The sequence below is a fragment of the Rhagoletis zephyria genome, unplaced genomic scaffold (assembly GCF_001687245.7).
Source record: "Rhagoletis zephyria isolate East Lansing unplaced genomic scaffold, Rhagoletis_zephyria_1.1 Rzeph_scaffold_02690, whole genome shotgun sequence".
Taxonomy (NCBI): domain Eukaryota; kingdom Metazoa; phylum Arthropoda; class Insecta; order Diptera; family Tephritidae; genus Rhagoletis; species Rhagoletis zephyria.
The window spans coordinates 60741-67093 of NW_016159774.1; the positions used below are offsets into that span (position 1 = coordinate 60741).

The 6353-nt window shown below is 38.1% G+C and overlaps 1 pseudogene; it reads right to left on the minus strand.

Moving 5' to 3' along the window:
* Positions 1 to 2254, minus strand: part of LOC108367447 (uncharacterized) — a 24291-nt pseudogene extending 22037 nt beyond the window's left edge.
* Between the last annotated feature and the right edge of the window lie 4099 nt (positions 2255 to 6353).

Here is a 6353-nt window from a genome sequence, read left to right on the forward strand (position 1 = left end):
GAGGAAATGTGGTGATTTCCGAAATAGCTATCACTTCTACCATTTTTTCAAATTGTTGTTGCTTTTCCACAATAAATTTTCATTTAAAAAACGGCCTCGAGCTCAATATAAATTGTTGAATATAATTTTTATATGCGAAGGTTTTCCGTTTGGCCTTCCAATTCAGTTCAACTATGTAAGGCTAAAAATATTGTCCACTGTACAGTAGCCTTTCCGGAAACCAGCTTGAAATTCGTTTAAAACGTTGTTGCAGTCAATCCATGCATATATACGGTTAAGCAAGATACCCGTGAAAATTTTATATAATGTATCAAGCAACGAAAGTCCCCTATAGTTCGCAACAATTTCAGGGTCACCTTCTTGAAAAGGGTGATTCTCCTGGACTAGACTGCTTGAGTGAGTTCGCCAAACGCCACCAGTCCCTAGCTTCAGTTACTGTGTTCAACTTATCAATTTCCCTACATCGCCAGCTCAACTTTTTCTGGTTGCATAAATTAGCGTATTTTCTGCGGCACGTCGAATACTTTTTCTTCGCACTTACACTGTTGNAGCGTATTTTCTACGGCACGTCGAATACTTTTTCTTCGCACTTACACTGTTGTGTTTCCGAAAAAGTCTAAGTTGTTTCAACACTTTAGTACGCGCATTGAAACATTCGCAGTCGAACCAGTCATTTTTGGGAGTGAAGATTTTTTCCCTGTTTTAAAACTCGTCGCGTTTGTTATAATGTTGTTAATTATGCGGATGTGTTCGATATGTTTTTCAGGAGAGGAAGAGTAAATGAGAACATCATCTATATAAACGTACGCGAACTTGCCGATATATGGTCTTAGGATATCGTCTACACATCTTTGAAAAATTGATGGAGCGTTTTTTAAACCGAACGGCATACGAAGGAATTCGTATTTAGCTCCATATACACTAAAGCCGGTTTTTTCCCTGTCAGACTCTTTAATAAGGACCTGATGGAAGTCAGACTCTAAATCTAAAGTTGTAAACACTTTTGCATTACCTAAATTCTGTATGGTAGCTATGACCGGTATGGGATCTGTAATAGTTTGGGCGTTCAGCATCTGAAAGTCTATAACCATTCTGCGCTTAGGTTTCCATTGTTCGTCGGTACCTTTTCTAGCGACTGTCCAAATGGGTGAGTTATATGGACTTTTGCTGGGTTGGATTCTTTCGTTTTCTGGAAGTTTATTAATTTCTTTGTTAATGAACTCGTTATCCGACAGTGCGTTAGTGCTTTCATTTTTTTGCATAATCTCGTAGATTTCTGCCCTAAATTTTTCACAGATTCACTTTCTTTCTTGGCCCTATATTTATAACTGAGCTTGTACTCGAAAGGTTGATCGCTGCTTTGATTTTTCTAAGTCCCTGTTCACCCAGAAGCATATCAAATTCTTCTAATGCATCTGTTTCAAAAAATGTGATATTAAGTTCTAACAATGTTATTTTTTTTTTTTGATTTGGTTATTGAGTGACCATGAAGAGTTTTTACTTTTATAGGTTTAATTGGAATAGCCTTACCGATATTGCATTTCGTACTAATATAATTATTTGTTGCTCCAGTGTCGATCAGGATGTTTATAAGTTTGCCTGTATCCCTGCAGTGGCGTTGCAGTCACGGCAAATCGTTCATGCGCCTAAAAAAGCACTGCCTGTCTCGTATTCATCGTTGTCATATTCCGGTGTAGACGATTGTAGTTCTTCGTCGCGTGTTTGGTGTACACGTTGTAACTTCGGCTGAGTGTTAAAGTTGCGAGATGAGGGATTTCGCTCTCTCTTCTGTGCATCTCCACGAAATGGATTATTTGGAGGTAACCCTTGCATTTGGCGGTCATGGCTGTTTTGTTGTGCTGCGGAATGATTCCTGTTGTAGTTTGTAGATCGCATGTATTGATGTGACTGATCTACATCCACGGGTTGGTGTTGTTGCCTGGGTGCAGTTTGTGTATATTGGATTTGCACATTAGGTCTGTACCTTCGTGGTTCCTCGTGATGTCTTCTGTTCGGTGGAAGTTGATGCTGCAGTCTATTGTATGGTCTGTGGTGATTGTATTGCGGGACGTTAAATTGTGAGTCCACGTTGTCATGGTATATCGTGCCCGCTATAGCGTAGGCGGTTTATAAATCCTTTGGATTGTGGCTATGTGCCGCTGGTATATTTGCTGTTCAGACCGAGAATGAATGTCCGGACAGCTTCCTGGTTCACATATTCCTGCATAGCTGAGGGATTTCCTGAGTTCTCCATCTTGACTTTAGTGAGTGCAAGATTTAGTGACTTGCTGACTTCACCATGGAGCTCTGCTAACGTCCTTTTACCCTGTTTTATTCTTTTCATTTCTTCGAGTAGCACATAGGGAGGTCGCTGGTCCGCATAAGTGTAATCGAGACGGTTAATTATCGAGTAAAAATTTAACTTGGTATTGTGGTTGATTAAAATGTCAGCTGCCTCTCCTTGAATTTTTGAATGTACAATTGCGAGTGCTGTGTAGTATGTGGGTGTTGTAGCGTAATCCTTACTGTTTTCCATATGGCACGTTTTCTCCATGACCTATAGTTGTTTATATCGCCTGTGAAATTTGGTAGTGTTTTGAATATTTCCAAGTTTATTTGCGATTCATCTCTGATGTTTGGTGTACAGCCTTGGTATTGGTCCGTGACTGTGACGCTAATTCTTGCGTTGTTTTCTAGGGAATTCACTCTTTGTTGGTTGTCGTTAAGTGTTGTTGTTAGGGCAGCGATTTGTGCTTTAAGACTGGCGATTTCTTGTGCAGTCATTTCGGAGTCGATGTTCGACGATGGACGTGATAAGTCGAAAACTTTTTCCGTTTTCATCGTAATTCCAGTGTGGTGTTCGTTGGTTTCTTTTATTCCGTTTTTTTCAGGAATCTGCTTGTCACAGGATTCGATTGCTGTCCGCTTTTTCAGGATCTGCTTTGTGATGATGGAAGTCTTATTTCCCGTGGGATTTTTTTTAAATTTATTCTATTCTGTTTTTCATTGGCTTCAGAAATAGAATAGCCTTTTTGGACCGGTTGAGCCCTCAGTTAATATCGTTTACGCGATATGAGTAAAAAAAATTAATTTTTTTTTGCTACGCCGAGATGCGTGCCTTTTATTGATATTCTTAAGACTGACTCTTTCATAAATCTTAGTGCTACTTATACTGTTGAGATGCGGCGATTGTTATCGCAGTGGATTATTCCGTTGCCAATTGTTTACTGTTTACGACTGTAGATATCTATTTGGGTTGGTTATTGTTCGTTGTAGTGATAGTGCATTTCTCTTCTTCCAGTGTTTGACCGTTGCAGTTCGCGATAATGCATGTCAAAACAAGTTCTATTGTTTTCATGTTGTTTACATAATGTTTACATAATGCATGTCAAAAGAACTTCTATTGTGTTGATGTTTGCTTTTGATGTTGTTTACATGATGCATGTCAAAAAAAGTTCTATTGTGTTGATGTTTGCATGATAATGCATGTTATGATCACGACCCAAGTAGATAGTGAGGCTGTGTCGTTACCTCGTGCGCGCTGTGACAAATGTTGCTGTAAGTAAATAAACGGAAAAAATTAACAAATTTTTTTTTAGAAATATTTTCTTGAATAAATACAGTTTTCGAAAATATAAACAAAATGGAAGACACTCATTGAGAACATATTTTTAATGCAACTTGATTTTTATGTGTAAATTAAAAAAAAATTCTAAATTATAAAAATATTATTTTTTTAAGCTCTAATGTCACTACGCTAACAAAAAAATTTCATCAACTTTCGTCAAGTAAGTTAAGAGAAAATGAGTTTTGAAAAAAATATTGCTTAAAAATATGTTTGCTTATAAAAACTTAAAACATTAAAATTTTAAAAAAAAATTCTCAGAATCCCTTTCACATCTATAAACATCTCTACCCACAAATTTTCACGCAAAAATTCGAACTTGACTGAAATCCGAGGTCTAGTTGAGAAATTTTCACCCATAGATTAAAGTGTTAGGGCCGTTAACTTATCTATTAACGATTTAACTATACTATTACGGCCCTTAACATGCGTCCAGCATGCTGGCCCCATCAAGTGTTGGTGCCAGCCGATTGACCGCGTATGTTCTTGTGGTGTGTTGTTGTTGTTGTTGTAGCGGCTACCCCGCCCAGATCGGTTAGTATCTCAGTCGATGTCGTCAAGCTCATTTAACGGGATACCCAAGAAGCGTGCAGCCTCTATAGGGTATGTCCACAGGTACAGAGGCGTTAGCTGCATTGGGTTTTCCGGGCATACGAAAAGATGATTCGAGTCGTGGGGTGTATTTTCGCATGCCGGACATTCGTTTGGCACATCTGCATCTATTGGGCTATTGTGGTTCGTGTCTCCCGATGCAGAAGAAGCTCTGTCGTGTGATTGTACCGGCTGCTGTTGCGACATCAAAAACGATTTGAAAATTTCTTGCATATGACAGTGCCGTGTTTGTGTTTTTGGACCTCATTTGTAAAGAAATAAATATTGTACCAGCAAGCTGGTATGTTATATGCTTCGAGCCTGATGGTACAAGCTGGTGTCGAGTATTAGTCCTTTTATATATACATATATGTATGTATATTGTGGTTCGTGTCTCCCGAGGCAGAAGAAGCTCCGTCTCATCTATGTCTGTTTGTCGTGTGATTGTACCGGCTGCTGTTGCGACATCAAAAACGATTTGAAAATTTCTTGCACTATATGAGAGAGTGCCGTGTTTGTGTTTTTGGACCTCATTTGTAAAGAAATAAATATTGTACCAGCAAGCTGGTATGTTATATGCTTCGAGCCTGATGGTACAAGCTGGTGTCGAGTATTAGTCCTTTTATATATACATATATGTATGTATATTGTGGTTCGTGTCTCCCGAGGCAGAAGAAGCTCCGTCTCATCTATGTCTGTTTGTCGTGTGATTGTACCGGCTGCTGTTGCGACATCAAAAACGATTTGAAAATTTCTTGCACTATATGAGAGAGTGCCGTGTTTGTGTTTTTGGACCTCATTTGTAAAGAAATAAATATTGTACCAGCAAGCTGGTATGTTATATGCTTCGAGCCTGATGGTACAATCACTTGATGGTGGCAACAAGCTGGTGTCGAGTATTTGTCCTTTTATATATACATATATGTATGTAAGTAAAAATCTTAGCTACCATTTTTAGCCGCAAAGAATGTTTTTAGCTCTTTTTAGCCCTTTTTTAAAAGGAATTTCGCTATCACTAAAAATGACACTGCTCGCGAGCTTCTCGATGATCAATTTAAGGCAGCGTATTTAATTTAGGGTATTTAAACCCTGAACTCTTGAGTTTCTTTCAAACGCAATACTCGTCGCTCTCCAGAATATCAACCATGTGCCTCTCCATTTATTACTTGTACTCACTTTCTTTGCTGGAGCCATCAAACGCATATAATACAAATACACATACATGGAACCATGATACAAAAAAGNCATCATATAATACAAACGCATATAATACAAATACACATACATGGAACCATGATACAAAAAAGAAGGTAGTTTCAATAAACAACTTTTGACGGATAATACATTTTTTCAAGTTTCATAAATTGGGAGTATTCTCAACGGCCTTGCCACTTTGATAATATTAAAACAATAAATCGGAATATTTTCTTTCCCACATTTATACCAATTTAATAATATTTCAAATCAAAAATCATCAGTGCTTGGTAATTTTTTTACTTACGTGGTTCGCACCTTTTTTTAAATATATATAAAATGTAAAGGAGATTCATCGTAATTGTTATTTTTATCTATCTAATATATAAAAATCTCGTGTCACGGTGTTAGTGGTCGAACTCCTCCTAAACGACTCGACCGATCTTTATGAATTTTTTTGTGTATATATGGTATGTATGAGAATCGGATGTAAAGTATATTTCATACCGCTAGGTGCAGGGGGCGTGGCACCTCCCAAACAAACCGAATTTTTCACACTGCATATCTCTAGAAGTGTTCATGGTAGAGTACTGGAACTTGGTATGTACAAGATATATAAAATCAGTCGCATAGGCTATTGGAAAAAGGGGCGTGGCACCTCCCACACAAACCGAATTTTCCACACTGAATATCTCCGGAAGTGTTTATGGTACAGGACTCGAACATGGTATGGAGATATATGAAATCAACACCATTCCTTAGAGAAAATTGGCGCTATTTGAAAAGGGGGCGTGGCGCCTTTCAAACGCACTGAAACTATTACGTATCTTTGTATGCATGTACACTTTTGCTAGGTTATTTAAGACGGCAATGGAAGTATGCCTTCTGTCAAACCGTAATATTAGAAGATAAATGCGTCACTGAAAATCATGAACGTGAACTG